Below are 23,026 nucleotides of genomic sequence, written 5' to 3'. Positions count from 1 at the left end.
TCGGAACCGGTCCAGGCAAACATCATCCGCCAGAGCTCAATCTCAATAACAATTATTTCCGTTATTAGAAATTTAATAAAGGACTCGCGCGAGGACGCAGCCGTCGTTGCTCTTTGACGACGGGATCGCCTCAATAACCGCTTTTGCACCCATAATGCCGCCCAGCGCCGAAGAAGTCGCCTCCCTTCAAAGATCGCCTAGGACGGTGGCCGGAACGAAGACGAAGGAACAAAGCAAAGATTGCGTGGCTCGCGACGCAGGTGAACGAATCGAGAGGACTAGTCAAAAGCTAACGGGGATGTAAATGAAGCGGGAATGACGAAGAAAAGGAGGAGGCGCCTTGAAAGGATCGGCGCGACGATGCGCGCGGAGGAAGGAAGATAAGGGAGCGTTGATAAAGAAAGATAGATTTAGAAGGGGTTATATTGCGTCCACCGGTGGAATTCGAGACTCTGGAAATCAAGAGACTGTTCGCCGGTGGGCGGAATTGGAGATCGAGAATCGGGGCTGCATGGAAATTAGAGCGACCAAGCGTGGAATGACCCAAGAAAATCTCAAGATTATCGTTTCGCGGCAAGGATTGCGGTGCAGGGTTCCTCTCAGCTTCAGCTGCAGGAAATCGTAAACTTGACGAAGGCGGCAGGTAACAAAATTGAAAGAACCGTGAAAACGCGCGAGGTTTGAAACGGCATGGGCAAATGGGCGACGGAATTGAAGGGAATCGACTTGCCGACAAAAGAGACTAAGGGATGCAAATGAGACAATGAAGAAAATGGAAAGGGTGGGTTATGCATGACGCTGCAAGAGAAGCGAAGAATGTGTAAATTTGTAAGAGGAGGAATGAGAAGGAAAAAGAGAGAGAGAGAGAGAAAAAGAGAGAGAGAGGTTCGAAGTATAGCAGGAGATAAAAGGTGGAATAAAGAAGGCGGTAGATGAGGAAAATAAAGCGAGCGCGCGGAAACGAAGAATGTTTCGCGCTCGAGAAACGAAACGCGACGCTCATTTCTTCTTCCCTGTCCTTCCCTGAGCGGAAGCCGACCGAGAGATTGAAACGCGGGCATAAGTGAAAAGTGCCGATGGATTCATCTGTATTCCGCGAGGCGAATATCTTGAGATTATCTCCGCATTGCGGGGTTAGACGAGCGTGACTTCGTCGAAGATTTATCTCGAGTCTCTTCCGTCGACTTATTCTTACAAACGCTAGAAAATGGAATAGATTTTTGTATTTTCCCAACTCAGTCATCGTCAGGATTTCAAGATAACTTGAACTGCATAGGTCAGTTTTCGATTACGTCCTTTCGAATTATCGCGAGATAAATGTCTACTATTGACAATATAAGTATTATAAGTCAATTGAGGAGATATAATTGGACATAATTATACTAGAGAGAAGAATTAACAACCAATTTTTTAATTGCTGATATCGTAAATTTATACATAATTAATTTCACTAATATTTTAAAATCAAATAATTATGCGTACTAAAGCCGCGTAAATCGTAATCGGGTAGTGAAACCAACGTAATTTCAGTTAAATCGTGCATTGTACGGATATAAATGTTTGAATCGACTTGTCTGTCTTTCGCCAACGAGCGAAACTTCTAACATTAAAGCGCGGTCACTGCATTCGTCAGATGGCAAGAAAGAAAACGGTGGGACGAAGTCCAGCTTTGAACGAGAAGAAGTGTACCTTGGAGGATGGATAGTCCTCTTAATTTTTCCAATAATGGCTCCGCCGCAGCAAGGGTCGGCTGTTTATCAAGGCTGCGATAGGTAGGCCGCAAGTCCTTCTACACGGGCTTCTTGCACGAACGCTTGCGAGACCGTAACCGAGGGGATAGAACAGGGAGGGGGGGTGCACAAAAGAAAGAAACGAAGGTAGAGAAAAGAAGAAACTAATAATTCGGAAGCAGTTTCCGAAGCTGCAATGGGTTGCCGATTCGAAGTCGTTCAATGGCTTCCATATATACAAGATCATCGCTTTTTTTGGCTGCAGTATTTGCGGATTGCGATGGCAAGCACATATTTTCAATTTAATTGTACAATATGTCCGTAAATATTTTAAAGAGTATAGAATTTGTTGCGCTACCGAATATATGTTTCGAGCTTGGAACAAAATGAAACATAATAGTTCCGATATCGAAGTATTTGAATTGGAAAAACATTTAGCCGTACAGAAACTAAATTGCTTTTTATGATTATAAATTGCGACATGCGCGTAATTGATTTCTCAAGTAGTATATTTCTATAAACTTTCTTTTTAAAAGAAATAGTATATGTACAATTGTTCTGCTATTGGAAATTCTCCACATTCACAATGGTGTAATGCAACAATAAATAAAGGTTTCAGTATCAGAGAATGTAGACTAATAACTTCTTAAATCCGTCTACAAAATGAACTTTTTTATTGTAAACTTAGATATAATTTGTTCAAACCATAGCTTAATGTCATATAATTCTAATTAATTTCTATTAAATTTAGTGAATATTAAAAAATTATTCCGATTGCGTATTGTGCTTATTATTATAATTGTTTAAAAGATTTCAATACCTAATACATCTAAATAAATCTCGTTATAGAAGCGTAACAACAAAATTATTGATTGTAATAAGCATATTCTGAGTAAACCCCTATAATATCATCGACGGTTCATGTACTTCTCGTACGTGTCTACTTGCACTGCGTACAATAATCTTCTTAGCAAATTGCGACTTAATTAAATACTAAATTTTTAGACGTAAGTAAGTTTAAGTGTTAAATAGCTGAAGTACAATTCCAGTTTGGCAAAATATAAAGTTATAATACCAGATCGCGATCTCTATAAAATGTTTAAACTATCTTTTTTTTCATGCTATAATAAATTCGCGAATTCATTTAAATTTAGACATTTCAAAGACTAGAAATCATAATTTAATTTTACAATTTTTAAAAACAAGTGTCCGTGACACATTTTTAGAAAACAAAATGTTGATGACACATAAGGATAAAGTTAAAGAAAGAGACTGTCATATAAATTATGCTCACATTAGCATTTGTGACAAATTAGAACGAAATAACTACATAGTTATTTAATGCTTGAAAAAGCATATATAATGAATATAATATTATGCTATACGTAAGAAACATTTCTCTCAAGATTCAACTGCTTTGAGAAAGCTTGATTTAATATTTAATGGCGACGCGAAAGATCAACAAACTTTGTAACGCTTGTTACAGATGTCCCGAGGCAGAACTACGATTCTTTCGCGCATTGCCGAGACGAGATTTCGAATCCACAAGGCTCGATTTAATAGAGCGGTGGGGTTTCTTATAGCGATCTGAATCTAATCAGAGAATCCGCATTCTACAGCACCTTTGAATCCCCCGCTTCGCAGCCCCTCTGTATGCCCATCCTTCTTCCATGGTTTGATTTGATAACTACAAACGAGGGGCGACAGTTCAAAGGAACTGCGAGATACATAAAACAAACTGTCTCCCATGATGTAGGTTTGTTATTTCAGCATTACCGACGAAAGCGAAATATGCCGGCTGCTGACTTGTTTGTTATATAAAAGAATACCAGATTGACGTTTTGCGTCAATCGTCGTGATACACTCGTCCTTCCCATTATAGCGCCGGCAAATTCCCGTTCTGACTGTCGTCGTACATGGTCGTCTTATGTTTCAAAAAGCACCGTAAATAATGATGCACGTCGAATGTCTTCAGAGGGGAAAATAGAAGGGAAGTCTAACGCGCGGATCGTTATCCTCAAAATCCTTCAAAGGATTTCTACCTCATTTCGACAAGGGTTGAAGATTTGCGGGGATTTTGTATCCTTTTGCGCCCTCTCTGATTTGTCTCTTCCTTTCTGTACGTTTAAAGCGGGTTAAAATATGACTTCGTATTGACAGAATTTATACAAACCGACTAGTGATCCTAAAACTTTTCTAAAATATAACCGTATCTCTCTTTCTCTCTCTCAATATTTATTAAAATTCAATATAAAAATCTAACTTTTAGTTCTTAAGTACTGACTAATTAATTATATTTATTAAAAGTTTTAAATATAATTATATATTTTTTGTTTTTTTACGTGGTAAGAGCGTAAAAGAAAGATTTTACAATAATCGCTGTTTATGGAGCTATTACCGCGCAATTAAAGCAGATATAGCTGATTTCTATAAATTTCATATATAATGAAAACGTTTGCATCAATGCGTATAAGCATTCATTAGATTAGTGTATTCGACAGGGTTGTCCAACATGTTTTCGGACTAAGCGAGGCAACATATGCCGGTCGTAGCGTTAAGAATTCAATTCAATATCGCATCAGTGGTTTCAGTAGTTATACTAGTATTTGCTCTGGCAATTTCATTAATGTGATTAGGCATGAATGTCGCTCGTTTGGACCCCGCAGAATATTTAAAATTTTTGGTTCCTGCATCTTTTATAATGAACTAAGTTCACTTTCTCTCTTTCTCTCTTTCTCTTTCTCTTTCTCTTTCTCTCTTATTTACTCTTTCTTTTTTTATGTCCTAATTTAAAGACAACTTATTTCCCGACGTAAATACTCACAGGTCATGAATAAACTTGTTATACGCCTGTATTGTGCAAATTTATTTTACTCCTGCGCTAGTGTAAAGAGGAAAGTTCGAAGCGATTGCATTTTCGATCTATTTCAAAAGTTGCCGTGACGTGGGTTATACGCGTAACGCGTCGTGTCCATTTTGGTTGCCAAGCGAGCCAATAGCTGTTCGACGAAGTATCTTTCGCGTCAGTATTCGTGACTCGCGAGGGGGTTGATGGATCGATTTGCGATCGGTCGTAGCGCGGGAAGAGCCCGCCGAGAGAGGGTCGTAGGAGGGAAGCGCATTCGGAATACGTGATCGATGCGTCCATTCAGCCGAAGCCCCGCAGGTACGACGGCTCGAAAACTTCCGGGATGCATAACGCTCGGGCAACGAATGTGAGATGGACAGATTTACGAGATCGCATGCTCGCGCGAATGTTCCTGTTACGCGTTCAAGCGTGCTTAAATGATCCAGAAACGCGCCGCGGCGTTAAATAATTCGCATCGTAAGGCATTTTGTAACTACGGGATAACTGCACGATAATTATTAAGTACAAAAATCCATTTGCACGTCAGCAAATAGCATATTATTTTTATGTTTAATGGATTTTAATTACCGCGACGATAGGATAAAGCTGTCACTGTTCGAAGCGCGCGAAACCCCTGGGGAGTCGAGAGAGGCGAGTGAAGCGCGTTTTGAGAGGGTTTATATATCCCAGGCTCGTTTAAATAAAAAAGATGAAAGCGCTCAACATGCAAATCAGACTATCCGTTTTGTTAATGCAAATATGTAAATGTATAGCCCGCCGTTGTTTACAGCGCTCACCTGCATTCTGCGGAGCGGCGGAGAAAAATCGGGCGGAACGATGACGCGCGAGAGAGATCGTGAGACCGAATAATCGAGTCTTCTTCCACTGTGCACTTTTCTTTGTTGCGGTATAACTGTACCGCCTCCGTAAATTCATGCGATGTAACCGTCATGATATAACGCGGCTCTCAAGACAATTCGATATTTCACGGTTTTTCTAAATGATTGCGGTACAGCAAGCAGCTCGCCCCACGAATTTAAAAGTTCCAAAAGCGCAATACTACTCAAACAATTATTAAAATATTATTTATTATTGCTTGAAATCAATTCCGATACGTTGGAATTCTGACATGAATATTAGAACGTAAGTCAAATGTCAGATTAGTATAATGTATAATATTTACATTTCAAAGACTTTGCATAAATATATATGGAATTAAAGAAAAGTGTGTTAATAATACGTCTTTTAAATATTTTGGTTTCAAGTAAAGAGTGAAGGATAAGATTAATTTGTAATATACGTACTATGCATTTTACGAAGGATGAATTATAACGTGAATCAAATGTCAGATTAGTAGAATACATTTACATTTTAAAGACTTTGCATAAATATGGAATTAAAAAAATGTGTTAATAATAATGCATCTTTTAAATATTTTAGTTCCAAGCAAAGAATACAGGATAAAATTAATTTGTAATACAGGGTAAAATTAATTTGTAATACATGTACTATGCATTTTATATACGAAGGATTAATTTGCGATGCAGAATATAGTTTCTATATTTGTGGCATGCTTAAATGAATCTCGTGATAGAGAGGAAGGAAATTCGGAGGAAATAGGGATCAACAACACTGATGATAGCGTCACGCAGATTTCAAAGTGCTCTTAGAAATATAGGAAATACAAGAGAACAGCTAAAAGTAGCGCATGTATAGATAGATAAATAGATAGATAAATAGGGAGAGGGGGAGAGGGGGGGGGGAGAAAGAGAGAGAGAGAAAAGTCCTTTTTTGATAAATATAAAAGTTATCTCTCGGGGGATCGTATCCGACGAGATCTATTTTTCTTTCGCCGCGGCGGAAGTTCGCCGTGGTATTCTTACACAGCGAAAAGAGGACAGTAATCCACGATTTCCGATGGTTGAGGCACCGGCCAGCTTTCCAAGAGGGTTCTTCAAGGCGGGAAGAAGCTAAAGATACCAAAATTGCTGGAGCTCCGCTGGTGCATCGATAGCATTAAACTTTTATACACTGATGGTACGAGCATTAACAAATTCGAACAAGTTTTATACCGTTTCTCTAACGTACGTAGTGAATTAAGAATAAACCGAGTTTCCTCTTCCTTGATTTAATTTGTTCCGGTATGTTCGAGATTAGAAATAATTGCATAAAGCAATGAAATCTCATCATATTGAATTATATACTTATAGCTTTTGCAACGTAACGCTTTTAGGTCACACTCATCACGCTTTTTAGAAAGCTACTTTATATTAAAATAAAGAATGCATTATTTATATCAATTAATTAGTTTCGAAAGCTTTTATATTTTACTGTTTAATTTCTGTAATTATTTAATTCTTTCAATACATAATCATGTGTATATGAAAGATTTTATCGTGTAACTTAAATTTGTTTATTTTCCATATTTTTCATAATTGATAAAAACTGTTAAAATTAAAATTATCATATAAACGAAAATAAATAATGTTTAATATAAATCATAAAGCTTATCAAGCAAGTGCAATAGCTTCTAAATTCTGACTAATACAATTACGAATGACTTTTCTTACAACTGATTCTTTTTACAAAGACTAAAAAAATTTTGCGCAATAGCGCGTGGAGATAAGAGGCGTAAGAAATTTTTTATCTTTGTGGACTCTCGGATATTTTTGTTTCTATCTCTTTCTAAAGCCTCCCTTCGCCGGTCTTGACGGCTCCTATTTTCACGTACCTTCCGTAAAAAGGTATTCCGGCTTGCTTTAAAGAGCCGGAAGGTGCAAAGTAAACCGGTACTTGGCGGTTTAAGAGGCCGTAAGAGGAGAAGGTAACGTTTAAAATTTCGAGAGCCACGAGCTGCTACGCCACTTCACGTCTTTTCCGATACGCCATTCTTCTCAATTCGCGCTTTACTTGCTACCTGCTGCCTTCGCGAAATTTTTACGTTTCCTTCCGCCCTCTTTTATAATTAGAAGGACACGGGACGAATCAATGTAAGAATAACGAAAAAACATACGAAAGAAGATGGAAGGAGACTCGTACTTCGCGACATTATAAAAACAAATCTTCAAAGAAAAATACTCGAGGGGGATGCGCATATAGACGAGATTTCAAGATGGACTTGCCCGGGGCTCTCGTTCGAAATCGAATAGAAGCTTCTCCTGGATTACGTGCGTTTCTTCTTCGTTGAATGAAACGCCGTACGTGTTTTCGCAAAGCAGACTAATCCCTTGTCTCTTTCACGCGCGGGGGTGAATCTACACACTCTGTTATAAGTGTATATGAAAGGCCGAAAATAAAAACACAGTATATCACACCACATGCTCGATTTATGTACGTGTTAATGTAAAATTATAAGCAGAATATTTTAGTATTTATATAAAAGAGAATTTATTTCTTTATTAAATCAAGAAATATTGTGTTTCTAACGGTATAAGTGTACAGTATTATTACTAGATTGAGAGAGAAAGAAGAAACTAGATTTGATATATACAGTAGATTAAATTTAATACAAAAACTGATTTATATATATAATTTATTTAAAAAATTATTTTAAAATATTACTTTTTGTATATTTGACGGATTACTTTTGAAATAATATAGCAATATTAAAAAAATTTTCTAACAAAAATATTCTGATACGAATGATAATAATAAGTGTAGGTTTAATTATATTCAACGAATGACACGTACGTTAAAAAATATTCCTTTTTTATTTTATATTAAGTCACATGCGAGGATGCTTTTAATTGACGACCATGTCTGTGAAGATTCTATTGCAAAAAACGTCGAAGAAGTAATCAACGCGAGGCAGTGACGCTTTTTATCGCACAATTTATCAAGCACCGTATTGACCGATTTGACGAAGGCCGCAGTAACGCGCGCGCGACGGAACGTATCGACAGCGTCAACGTCGTTGTTAGGATACAAACGTTGTCCGGTATCAATTTGTAGAGGAGCTTGACGTTCGGACGGCGGTATATTTCGACGTAATAGAGCGCGCATAGGCGACCAAAAGCCGAGGCAAACAAGTTACAGAGCGCGAGTTACGAATTTCGTGTATGTCGGAAACCGGCACGCTGCTGGGACGCGCCGCAATCGCAAAGTAGTTTAATTGGATTTTCAGTGAGATTAAAGCGAACGCGGGGCGACTCGGCGCTATACGATCGCGATGTCGCAATACGGACTAGTTTCGCCCACATCGCGACATAATAACTTTTTACGTCATGAACACAATTCTATTTTTCTTACATAGCTCATATTTTTCTCGTAGCTCATCACGTGAGACAGTGCTGGTCCATTTCAAGTATTTTAAACTTACCTAATAAAAACTGGTCAACGTCTACGAAATTTATGTCTCTTTGACAATTGAACTGTACTAAAACGAATGATAAAACGATATATATCGCTGTATAATCGCTTCGATGGTATAAAATAATGTGGCTACATTTAGCACATAAACTGCACTGCAAATCCAAGTGTGTTATTTCAACTAAAGCTCTTCTTATACATTTCTTGCCGTTTTAAATCATGTCATTTAACACGGTCGAACGTATTAACTTTTAATTTAATACGATTAAACGTGTTAATTTAACACACTAAAACATGTAAAACGTGCTTCAGTCAAATGTATCATTTTTAAACGTTTATGCGTGTAGAAATAACACACTTGGATTTACAGTGTGTGAAACTGCATATGAAATTCACATCGAAGGATCCGATATTTTATTGTGCTGTTAGTTTTTATAAAACATAAAAGTTTTGACAATTTTATTTTTCTGCAAACTATTGTCTCATTCTAAACGTTTATCACACATTTTTGATAAGCATTAAATATTAAAAAAAGAAAATATTAGAAATACGCTGAAGATATGAATTTACAAAATCAAGAGGACAGAAATTTAGAATCAATGCTTTATATCGTACTATACAATTACAACAGTTATAATGTACAGCAATTATTTATTGCGACTAACAATTATTGTAAGAAAATATTTTTTCTGAATAAATATTTAATATACACACGTGCTTTTTCACAAAACTGCCGTAAAATATTTTATAGGTTGCAAGATGCATCACCATATAGATACGCTAGTCGTATTCAAAACTGAATTGACGCGAGTAATGTGGGCGAACGTACATAAACTCGATTAACGTGTGATTGCTCTTGCCTCGGGCCGAAGTCATAAATAACCGTCGAAACGACACGAAGTAGGTCGTTCGCGATCTCCGTCCGCGGAAAACCGCGCTTCGCTGGATTCCATGCCAGTGAGTTTTAATGGTTGTACCAGAATTAGACATTGCGATAAAATTCCGTAACACAGTCCTAGCCAACATGCAGAAAATAGACCAAATCTCACAAAAATAACTCGTCACTTTTGAAATGTCAGATCTATTTATGTTACTTTTGTCTTGAGAACATTTACTTTATATAATTTAAATAAATAAGTATATAAATATGATAGAAATATAAAAAATATAATGACAAGAACAAAAGGGTAGGAATTAGGAATATTATAATGGAGAAATAAAAACATAAATAATTATTTTTAAATAGCACACTCAAACTTAAAATATAATACGTATAATAATACAATAAAATTGTTGCGACTAAAATATCAGTTTCTTAAAGTTAAGTCTTCAAAAGCTCTACCCCCTAGCTTTGTTGAAGCTAATTGAAAGCAGACCCATTTCGTACGTTAAGAAGCTTATGCCAAATTTCCGATCGATTAATTACTATCAATGTAAGAGAAGGAGACAACAGTGGTTGCTTTCTAGACTTGAAAAGAATTAAGAAGCTTTTTAGAAAGCTTGAAGTCATTAACGCATTTTATAATATAAATTATGTCACAAGCTAATGCAAATGCTTTTAAGAACGAACCATCATCTTGAATTACATAAATGTACAGATAAGTCGACTTCCAAAAGAAGCTTTCATAGAGTTTATGTATGTATAAACCGTATCGTAATTATAATTTTTGTATAAACTACTTATATGGACAAATTAAAATTCAATTGGCATAATTTTATGTGTATTAAATATAATATTATTATATTCATATCCAATGGAATATAGTATGTATTAGTTTAATTAAAATTGTTATTTTTAGAAATCTTAAAAGTTAAATTATATCTTAAGAAATAAAAAGCATTTTTATAAAAAATTGGTTCACTGTTTTATGACGAATTGTCAAAATATTTTATTGTTATGAAACTTGTGTAATGAAACAGTCCGTAATATCTATAAATATGGAACATATATTCAGCCTGTCAGAAGTGTACGTAATTGTCGTTAAAACTATGATTGCAGAGAATGGGGCTCTCCGTTTCGGGAACATAGCTTCCTATGGATCAGCATAAGTTAAGTCACTTTAGGGCACTCCGAAAGAGGCCGGACAAGAACAGGTTAGTACTACTGGCCTCCAAGGTACCATTTACGAGACATCTTAGAGCGAACCAAAATCCATGGAAACGGGTCCCCTGTCAGTTCACAGATAGTAACACCTTGTAAAAGGATTGTAACGCTCTCCCTAATTCTCTCACGAGCACAAACTCCCGCGCACATAAGATGTTGAAGTAATGGCGCGGCTCTAGAAACGTTGTAAAATCGTTCAAACGTTTGTTAATAAATTGCTTATTTATTATATTCCGAAAAATGCTAAAAAATTTCACGATTACATTTACGTATACATGTAATAAACGTAACAAAGATGTTCAATTTATCGTTTAATTAGTCATTTAATGTGCTCTGATATCTTGTACGAAAATAAAACAAAAGGTACATGTCACGTTCGATATGTTCGATATGTCACGTTCGCTTTCCTCGAATAAAGATTTGATTTGCACTGCAACGGTGAAGAAAATTCAGGAAGCAATTCCTCGAGAGAATTTCTTCTTTCTAAAGAAAAACTATACTAAACTTTGCACTTCATAGTTTTCCATATATACCGACAATGGATATTTCCTGTCAAAGCAAATCGAAATAACCGGAAGATGAAGGTTCTACCTGCGAATCGGCGACTATCGATATGATTTTTTAAATATAGTCTCTGATTATAGAAATTGAAGTGAAGACAATTCGTCGAAAGCGAGGTAAGAAGAGAGATCTTTTGGATGTAGAAAATATTATAAAGTTTATACGAAATGAGAGAGAGAATGAAAATTCTCTCTTATCGGTTTTCTCTAACGTTTCTCTGGAACCGCTTTCGGAGAACTTTTCGGCTGATAGTCACCTATTCTTATCGATGCTTTAAAGCGAAACAGCAGTATATACAAATTAATCTTCTAAAAGCATCGAGGACCCTTCTACCGGTAGCCGAGCTACGATGCAAGCTCGTACTTAAGAAACTTATCGGAATATAGCGAAAGGAAGGTTTTCGCTTCCGCAGCATCTGCGGGGTCGGTGACTTTGACGCCCTAAGATTCGCACAAGGACGCACATAAGGGCGGGACGGACGGGGTAGGTAGACGAGAGCGGAAGTAGCAACTCCGCCGAAAGGAAGCGAGCGAACGAGGACGAACAGATTCCTGAATTACTTGCCGAGGCGACCTATGTCTGTCACCGGAATGATTTGATAAAGTAGTCTACGACAGATGCATCCCACTCCCCTTCCGTCGTTCGTTTCACTAAAAGATCGCCCCTCTCGTGCTTTAAGTAACCGTAAAAAACTTTGTTAGTATCGGATTTTATAAAAAAAAGTGTATTATTTAATACATGTAGAGTTTGACTACATAAATATTTTCAAAATTTTTAAAGATTAAAGAAGAACATGGCGTAATGTAATGAATTTTTCATCTTAATGTTAAGTTAAAGCACTTAACCTGCACGACGATTTAACTTCTTTAATCAATTTCGTTCGTAAAGATGCAAACATAAATTGATTGAAAAATTAGAAAAGATTATTAAATTAGACTTTCTAGCGTATTTTAATTACTTTTTGAGAGTAGATATACATTATGTATACTGATAATATGAAATGCGTCAATATAATTTTGAAAGTACATTAATCTATGGAGAGTTAAGTACTATTTGCATTTCCTTTCGACGGATCGCGGTACCTGATTATTGTATTGTAATTAGTGAAGTAGAAACGCTCGGACACGGGAGTATGTATATAAGCAAACCTACGATAATTAATTACGCGGCTTAACAGTGGCGTTTAAGTTAATGCCCGGACTGTGTGCTTACTGCCGAGTTTCCGGACAAACTAAATTTAATATCGTGCCTATTACAATCTACCGGATTATATTTTGGTATGTGGACGGCCGCCTCATAGATACGGCGAACTGCATGCATATTTAAGCGTGTGTGCGTGCGCGCGCGAAGGTCTGCGTTATACCGGACCCGGGCAGCGGATGTGGCCAGAATTCCGGTCCGGAAGGGCGGTTTAAGAACATTGTTTTGGTTGCCCTCGTTATACCCCATTGCGTCGACTTTCGTTTTACTAATTATTCTCTCCCAAATAAGGTCGGGCCGAAAAGTATGAACGTTATACGCCGCCGCGCCGTGAGTTTGCTCAACTTTTGTAACGGCCTTCGGGGTAATTACATATTATAAAGCAACGGATGCCAACATTTTCCATCGCGATACCGCATTCTTCTTTCCAAAATTTAATCGTATAATATACAGTAGCGAATATACGCACCAACAATACGCTTTAATTAACTAAATGCTTTTTCACAGTCAATTCTTATAAGACGAAGAGTAGAGAGGAAAGAATGCCGATTTTCTTTTAGTACTCGCGAAGAAAAACATTTAGATATTTTTTTTCATTTAGAATTGTAAACTGTGCAGTCAAACAACTTTATTAGATTTTATATTTAAAATTTAACTGTAATATTTACTATCTTATTAAATATTATATAAAAATACTTAAAATACAGTTTAGACTGGAATATTCAGAATATATATAGATCCTTCATTATTTAAATCCTTAAAATAAAAGAATCTATTTGAAAGACTAATTGTAAACCCTAATTATGAAATACGCACCGATTCTATCTTTGCATTCTTACGTTTTCATCATATTCGAATAATTATTATCCAGAAGGTAAATCGTAGAGCATAAACACGATTTACAGCTCGTTACGTGGAACGTGTTGGAGAGTAAGGTTACCATCGCCCTTCGTTCTTTCCCGTTTGCTAGCTAGCCGTTTTCTTTGGTCCCTTTGCAAACGCCCGGCGAAAATTACGACCTGGTTCTAACAGAACTTTCGCCTCCAATTCGAACGACAAAGTATAGTCTGTCTTTCTCTTTCTCTTTTCCAAACCACTTGTTCCAACCCCTTCGCGAGAATCCTTTCTTCCTTTATAACTCCATCCTTTTTCAACCATTAACAGCCGGGGAAAACGGACTTAATCCCAACCAGCTGACCAGTAGCGTATCTAGACATCGACCGTTACGGAACCCCAGGGATAAAAATGTTTTTAAAACGTTCTCCATGTCGCGATTCTATTCCCTGCGCAATTTTCTTCTACTGGCATGCCATTAATTGGCATTGGACTCTCTCTTGCAACGTCGTATTTAATTTTACGTGTCGTATGTAATGTTAAGAATCGATAATTTCTGTCCCGCGGGACGTTATCCGCATGCGGCACTTTGAAGTTTATCATGATGGAACAAAGTTAAATTCGTAAGACTTTATACCAAATTTAATTGACGTTAATCGCAAGTATATATAACTAACAGAAATTTAATTTTCTATTCTCCGCATTAAAACGGAAGATATAATTCAAAGATGGAAAGTTGGTGATATCGGTGCCAGTTAATTAAGGGTTACATTAATATCAGTTAGATCTCCTCCTAATTGACTAAATCCTCTTCCCTTTCATTTATAATTGAAGTTATGATATAGATCGGATCGCTAACCAGAATTAATTAACTAAGCCGATTGCCGCGATTCATTCCAACTTCGGTTCGTACAGCCGGACTTAAGTGTATTCAACCATGCTTTAATGAGCTGCAATAGTCTGCAAACACTGACATTCGCGGAACTTCTGGAAATCCCTCGCGTTTGCCTCCGTATAGCAAAGAGAATGAAGTTCTTTGAGGAAGCCTTATGAACCGAAGCCTATGAATACGATGCGTATCTCCAACCGGGAATGGTCGATAGCTATTGCGGCGGGCTTCCAATCTTCCAGTCGATAAATTACACATCCGTTGATCATACCGTGAGGATTCCATTCGCGCCCGTCGTGCGCGGGCCGACCGGAAAAAATTCACTGGGACCAGTCAAACCGCGGCTATAAAGTATCGAATGGTGTCACCATTCTTCCTCTCCGTCCGATACGAGGATGCGGAACAATACGCGAGGTATACGATAGGCGAGGAAAGGGATCGGGCGGCTACAACATGGAGGTGTGCCGATATGGGGGTTTGGGGGTTTGGGGGTTTGGACTCTGGATGTGTCGGCAACAGCTGTGAAATGTTTATGAAGGCCCGGCTAATTTATCACATTCGCACACAACAAAGTCTGTGCACGCGTGTCGACTTTATCACACTTGCCGATACGAATCGCGACCGCCATCGGCCGTTACAATCGATACACCGTCGGACCAAACGAGTGCATCGACAGTGCTACGAACTCGAGAAAGAAACTTAAGGGCAACGCACGGAGAGAAGTTAATTTAGTAAAAGAGTCGAGATAACTTTGTTAATTAATTCGCTATAGGAGCTGAAAATTGCCAGGTAAAATTATGAGCCAAAGACTTATGGTCGTATTTCATATTTCTGACGAGTTGAAATTCGGCTTCGTGACCTCATTCGTAACTCTCGTTAAGTCTAAGAAACTATATTGAGTCAATTTTATTCCCACTCTACAGTATATTAAAAAAATATATATCATGTTTCATAGAAAATAGATTTGGCAAATATATTTTTTACAAACGTGCAAAATGTTTCAATCAATTTAAAAACAATTATTTAGATTTGAAATTTAATGGATTTGAAATACTATCTGTCGATTACGTGGCTACATAAAAGTGTATACGTACATATTATTTTTTACACATTTATTTCATGCATATTTAATTAAAATATTGTTAAAAATGTTGACCATTTTGTCGTATAGAAAGTTGTAGTCTGCGAATTCAATTAAAATAAATTGTTTTTAATGTCTTCTGTTCTTTTAATTCTTCCGTATCAAATATCAGTCAAGTGCACGCGTCTTTAATTAACTTTTAAAGTCTCGAAAACGAGATCTTATTCGAAAAAGAATGTATTTCATCATTTTCATTTATTGTGAGCCACCTCCTTTCCGATTGTATCTTGTATTTTTGCCGCATATACATATATGTATATGAAATCTGTATATAATTATAATAATAATATATATAATCGTACATATAATCTTAAAGATAGATTTAGAAAATACTTTTAATATGTTTAATGTAAAAGGAATTATTTTTAATATATTTAATAAGTTTAAATTACGAAATATAATCATCTCTCACTATAAATTCTATATAAGTCTTTCGTGATAGCTTTTGTTCTATGTAATGCAGTGTTTATAACACATACTAACTAAATTAAGTTACCATTCAAGTAAAAAATCTAAAGTTGTATGACTCGGCCGATGATATACTGTCCAGTTATTTCAGCCATTTTTTACAAGCGGCAGGAAGAAAGATTGTCGCGATTTGCCGTAAAATGGTTGCGACGCCTAAGGGCGACCGAGCGAAGCGGCAAGTTTTGAACAAACGATCATTCGAGAGGACCGATAGCATCATCGATTTTAGAAATGCTCTAGCTAATAAAATATTATAGAGTTTATAAAATAGTTTAAAGTTGGTTTTAAAATACTGCAATAATTGTGCGATTGGTTTGTTATCAATCCAATCAACTTATACCTATAAACATCCTTATAAAAGTTATGATGATACAGACAGTATACTTTACGTATACTTTAAGTCTAAATGTTCTCTCCATAATCTATTATGATATCTATATTTTGCTATTTCATTTTTTACTAAATGTTAATAAATTTTACATGTAAAGCCAAATCTAGACCAAGCAAATAAGCGCGGACAAACATAAATAAATAATTTGCTACAATGCAAAGAAGCCACCATGTTGCCGATGCTGTTCATTAAAGCAAGTTACTCATTCACGTTTGTTCGCGCTCATTTTCTTGGTCTAAATTCGATTTGAGATATTTTATCAGAGCATTTAAAATTATCCCGAATTTAGAATCCTTATAGAAATAACAGTGTCGAGCATATATTTATAGACTGTCATCAGCGCGATATATACGTTAACGACAGAGGATACTTCCGATATCCTCTCCATTCATAGCGGCCTGATGAAAAGGAGGACCCGCCGGCAGAAGAGTAGGCTGCCGCTACGTCTGCGAGGGTGTTTGATGGACGCCTTCTACGTGGGCACGTATAGCGTTGTGCAGGCGGTTACATAGATCGAGGTGTTCTTCGAAAGCATTTGTGCCTTCCCACAGGTATCAAGGGATATACCGCGGAGTGACAAGGGACCGGGACAATAGGAACCGTATGATCCACGTACGTCCGCCGTACGTGCACCTATTCCCCGCACAATGCATTTACGAACGGCGCGGCGATCCGGTTCAGCGGTCGCTTTTAAACCGCACGTAGCCGAATAACAGGCTTACCAAGATATGGAAGCCGGTTGCCGGGACTAAGAGGTGTCGCGAACTTTATCCCGCGTCAACGGAGAAATTTTCGCGTTAAGCCGTAACGAGTTTGTGCACGGTCAAAAATGGAATTTTTTAGTTAAGCCACAAGCATAGCCCAAGCGATTATTCTTGTACGCTAAAGTGCGAAAGTTCTAAAGTGCAAAGTGCTATCAGTAAAAAAAAATTAACGAGCAGCGTACTCCATTGTGCATCAGATCGTCACGAATATTATGTATATTGTATCTTATTATCGCTCTCGCAATGCAATGTTTCGATTTTATAAAATAATACTTAACATTATTTGTTGCATTCTGCCTTTTAGCTGATAAATTATTAGATAGTGAAAATTATCACAAAGAACTTTTAATTTATGTGTCTGAACTATTCCGTCACAAGTACACGACAATAAATCATTGAGCGATACTAAGATATTAGTGTCTGTTTGAGAATTAAAATTATAGCAAAGCCAACCAATAGGTGTAACTGTAAATCTTAATCGGCACACTGTTAGCATACAGGAGAGAGGTATAATCGTATTTTACGCCAACTGCATCTACGTTGCAACTTTGAAACATGCATGGCGTTAACCGCATTTCGCCAGACACTCAATAATGTAGGTTGATTACCCTAAATAATGCAGCATTATCATTCGATCCGTCCCATAATCATCCGATTAATCAATTATTAAATGCTAGCCGATAGTAAATGTTGCGGCCACGTATTCACGAGGGAGCGTGTCCGTGCGTTCGATGTCGTGCGAAGCGCGTTTATCTAGTTTTGCAATTCGTCACTCGACACGCCATTTCGGCGTATGAGATGGTTTTCGCGAAATGAGCATGATACATCGGCCCGGCCGCTACGTTAATATTTCACCGTCATCGCGAGATATCGATGAAACCCATCGAATTTCGAGCGTTAAAGAGCGAATTACGTTAATCTGACAAATAGCCCGCGAATCCGCCGTCATTATTTTGAGCACATGTCAGACTACTTCCGATTCTACTGATTACTAGCGATATAAACTAGCATATAATACCAGTTGCTCGCTTAAGGAATACATGTTTATTGCTGTGCGATGATTGACCGGTGATTGATGCAAAATAGAATACCTACAAATGCACGGTTGTTCATTTGATTAATTTCCTACGAGATATGTGAATTAAAATTGTTCCAGATTGATACATTACATACAGTTTTATATTAAAAATTAGTAAAAACTTAAACGTTATAATTGCCTTCCTTTAAAGGTATATTACGTAACAAAAAACGTATATTGTGTTTCGAGAAAAAAATTGTTTTTAATTTCAAATAATAAACATCTAAAATTTTAATTGGAAATCTAAGCTCAAATATTTATAAATTCTGGTAATTGATATAAAAAATGTGTAAAGGAATTACATGCATGTGTTCGCTTTGCACATGCATCCCCACATTATACTTGAGACATGGTTTCGAATAGGTATAGCATGAAACGTTGAGGTTCCGGAAAGCTCGGAGATTCCTAGGGATAAAAGAAAACAAGTGTAACCTACAGATCAACATGTGCTCTTTTCGAGGCGACGAGCTATCTTAAAGTACGGAAATTGAAAAATACACGGAAAGTGTGTTTGTCGATGTGACTACGCAAATAATGCATTAGGTTCCAAAGTTTGTAACAACTGAAATAAAATATGATTTAAAAGCATGATGTGTAAAAAATATATTTAAAATGTAGAAAGTGTAAATTACAATACACATACACACACATATTGTAATATCATCGAAATTATCGCATTATCAAAATTATTTATATAAAGTTTGATAGAAGCAAATTAAGTCTTCTTCCCTAGAAACGATCATATTTTATTCAGCTTTATCGTTCATCACCAGGTCTTTTAATAAAATTTTCATTTTTGTCCCAAGTATAATGTGCGAACTAATTATATTACCTCGCTTCTGCATAAAGACGCGTTTACAATTTCAAAATTGCGAGATGCAAATACGCGAGTGTTCAACCAACGAGTTGTTTCCGGCGAAAATCGATATAACGCCCTTTTTTGCCCTCTTTCTACAATCGCGTGTACTATCGTAGGCGGCACAATGAAACGATCACAGAGCCGTGTCTATGGACACTGGCGAAGCATGAGCGCGATCAAAAACTGAGCGTGCGTTTATGTAAAAAGCTTTAACGTCAGCTTGTTCACGGTAGCTCGTTACACGTTAATCTTTCCGCAGTAAATACGCCTGCTTTTTTTTCAGGCTATCTCCTTCCCTTTTTCGCTGTGCAGATCCCCTCCAGCCACCACTCGCTTGCCTCTTTATATCCGTGATATTAGCTACGCAGGTCGGTCGCATGGAAAAAATGCTAATTTTCGTTGCAGACCTCACAACCGATCCCCGCCGCGCCGTTTCCCCTCATCCTGGTCCTCCGCGCGCTGTTTTGCCCACCCGCGCCTGGTGTGGCCGTACGGTATTACGCCCGCGCCGCGCCGCCTCTTTATAACGGAATATCTAATACGCTTGTTCTCCACCTGGATACCGGAAGAAGATGAGAGAAAGAGAGAGTATGACAAAAGGGCCAAAAGGGGATGACGACGATGCGGATGGTTTATAAATAACGCGAAGTGCCTTAATATCGAAAACAGCTCGGCTCTCCCGAAAAGCGATGACAAGGCATCCGTTACGTGCGTGGTACCAGATGCGCCCATCTTATTACGTATGAATGAAATTGCCCCCCAAGCTTTTGTAATACGCCGGTAGCGTAAAGCGCAAGTCTCGGCGATTCAACTTTTAAAATTCCATTTCGTTTGCTATAGATGCATATGTGTGCACAGGTACAGGTATGAATGTCTGCGTGACTGTGTGCCGCGGAAGCGCGCAAATGACTCGAGGAAAAAAAAAGCGATGGGTCCCTCAAAGGCCCAAATATTTCCGAAGTCACAAACATTTCTAATTACGCGTGCATTTGTATCGTTTGCATTCTATCTTGCGTCAATTCGCATTTCGACACGCGACTCGTATATATCAATTAGCGATGTTGGATTATAACATTATGATCATCGATTGAACTTCGAAGTCAATAATGAACTTCGAACTTCAAACGTTATAGATACAATGTTTATTTACAATATTGTTACACACGTTATTGCTTCACTCATTAAATAAATTAAATTATTAATTACATTTTGCAAGAGTATAATAATAATGCGTCAATTTTCTTCTTTAAGTAACTTCAAAACGCAATGTTTTTTTAACACTCGCAGATGCGCGAAGGTCGCACTGACCGTTTATACAAGGAATTTTCTCGTCTGTTTCCTCTCTCTCTCTTTCTCTCTCATTACTTCCAACCGCGAGTGCAACGAAGCGAAGCAAACTAACCTGGCGCGAGCGCGTTGACTATTCTAGGGGCGAATTACTAACTAAAGTCGTTACGAGAACAAAGGACAAAAATGCATGGACCGGGCGTCAATTACAATCGGGGTTTAAATTCTGAGAATCCTTACTAGCAAAAAAGCTACTCCCTAATTTAACTCGGCTATCCTATAAATTAAAGACCACAACTCGGCCTCGTTCCTCTGCAATCGGGTCTGCAAACGCACCCGGGCAAACGGGCCTCTTAAATCTGCGTCGCGCCTCAAGATTTACGCCTTGCGTGTACGTCGCGCGAGCGAGCTAATCGCTCGTCGACAAACGTGCCGGCGCATTTCCCCGTGAAATAGTGCAACGCGATGATGCATTATCGAGCGGGTCGGCGTTTTCTCTGCTTCGACTACTTAATGGTGGAACGCCGTTTGCGCTCGATCTTTCATGCGTGTTTCGTGTTAGCGCGGCGAAACGTACCTCCACGTCAAGATACGTGAATTAATTATCGTATCATACATTTCCAAAGGAGGCCTCCGAAATCGATTGAATTAGATTCGACACTTGGAATGATTTTGATGAAGATGTGCAAATAAATGAAATAAATAATTAAGCAACAATTAAAAAACTATTTCAGTGTAAAAACGATTTCTACGATCAACTCAACACTGACTGCATTGCATATTGGAGTTGTTGCTAATCGACATTGATTATTGGCTTTTTTCCAAAGATTTGAAAAAGAAATTTAGATAAAACCACGGGTTTGTAACATCAAAACAATTTCAGAGGTCTTTTTCATTTTATAATTAGTAATAATTTTATAAGTTTCTTTTGCATAATTTAGTAATGCAGACATTAATTTAATTTCACTTATATAGATTGTTAAAAAAATCTTAATGCACAAAAGAGGGTAAAACTTTGCAAATAAACACGTTCTGCGTGCGGCACGAACCACTCCTTCCGTACAGGCGTATAAATATCCCTGCGTTGAAGAAAGTTGTGGCGTGATCCGGTGTGATTTCTTTCGGGCGGGAAGTTAACGTTCGCCGGAAATTACAAGCGACTTTATCCGATATATCACCACGGCCGGCACCGCGGCATGCTTCGGGTAAATAATAAAAATACATTATTCAACTCCCAACTTTATAACGAAGTGCTCCGAAGTTAGCGCGGCGTTTCGCTTTACTCCGACTCAGTCACTTTGCCTCTTTGTAAGCGACTTAACCAAGTTTTTGCAAACTATCCGTCGCCGCGTCACCCTCTGCGCCCTCCTCCTCCCCCTCCCACTCACCCACCTCGCGAAACGCCGCGAGTCGTTTCACGCACATTGCCCGCGCAAAATATACTCTCTCTCGAGCTCATTTCCGTGATGCTTACAGCTTACCTAGTGCTGCGGGGCGATGAAGAGAACGAGGAAGCCTTGGTCCGAGTCCAGTAGTTACGTGCCTCGCTGCGCAGTCCGATGCACTGGATGCACTACACACGCGATCGCGATCGCGAAGAAATCGCGACGAGAGGAATCACAAATTCGATACGCGTACTCACTTTCACTGAAGAACGATAAGGCTTATTGTTAGACGCGGATGATGACACGAACGATCGAACGAACAGTTAACGGTCGGGCACTGTAACAGAAAAGAAGAAAGATCATTGAGAAAAGATCAAATAAAAAAATGCGGAAATGCAAGGCAAAAGATTATTTTCTTTTTGATAACGTGACAAGCTTGATTAATTTTATACAGCTATTGATTACATAAATTTAAATAATTTTATTAATATTTAAAGAAGCAGACGCTCGTTAAATGTAAATACAAAATTGAGAGAGTTGAGAGGCCAAATTCGAGCAATTAAAGGATGTTATAATTTATAAAAATATTCGATAATTTATTATCCAAAGATCAATAACACAATTTTATTAATCCACTTGTAAACTTTCCTTTAAATCAATTCAAATTTAAGCTCCGTCAGCAAAGTGTATTTTTCTTTATTTCTCTGATACTATAGTATTTAAAAAACAACCGAAATTATATCGGCTTTAAATTCTGGCAAAAACTCTCCCCTCCCTCCTCTCCTTTCCTCTCTTCTTTACCATTCACGTAAATAATTACTTCAATGCTCTTCATGAAGCTGTAGATTACTAATTTGAGTATAAAAATGCTTTCAATGGAACGCAACGTAACGGTTCGATCTAATACATAGCTTGATTCAATCTAGTATATAGTGTTTGACTCAATACGGTTGTCGTACATCTCTATGATAAAAGGAACAATGCCGCGTATATCCTCTGTTCCCAAGCAACAGCGCTGTCGTCTCGGCCAATACGCTACCGCCGAGCGGAATGATAAGAGCAAATTTAATAAAATCATTCCAGGCAGAGGAAGAGGGAGGGAGGGAGGAAAAAGGCCATACCAGCCTCTGTGTCTCTGATACTACTCGCAGTGCTCGAGAGAGAGAGGGACGTCTTCTC

The 23,026-nt window shown here is 37.8% G+C and overlaps 1 long non-coding RNA gene across 2 annotated transcripts in view; it reads right to left on the bottom strand.

Moving 5' to 3' along the window:
- LOC139774592 (uncharacterized) overlaps positions 1–23,026 on the bottom strand; it is a 208,368-nt gene that overhangs the window by 116,514 nt on the left and 68,828 nt on the right. For both annotated transcript variants that reach the window (XR_011718615.1, XR_011718614.1), the window contains exon 2: positions 21,944–22,184. This is a non-coding gene — a long non-coding RNA (uncharacterized lncRNA). The remainder of the gene's footprint in view (positions 1–21,943; positions 22,185–23,026) is intronic.

The sequence above is a fragment of the Temnothorax nylanderi genome, unplaced genomic scaffold, assembly GCF_030848795.1.
Source record: "Temnothorax nylanderi isolate EJ_2023f unplaced genomic scaffold, tnyl_v1.0 TNYL_tig0083_pilon, whole genome shotgun sequence".
NCBI classification, from domain to species: Eukaryota; Metazoa; Arthropoda; class Insecta; order Hymenoptera; family Formicidae; genus Temnothorax; species Temnothorax nylanderi.
This window is presented reverse-complemented; position numbering and strand designations above follow the sequence as displayed.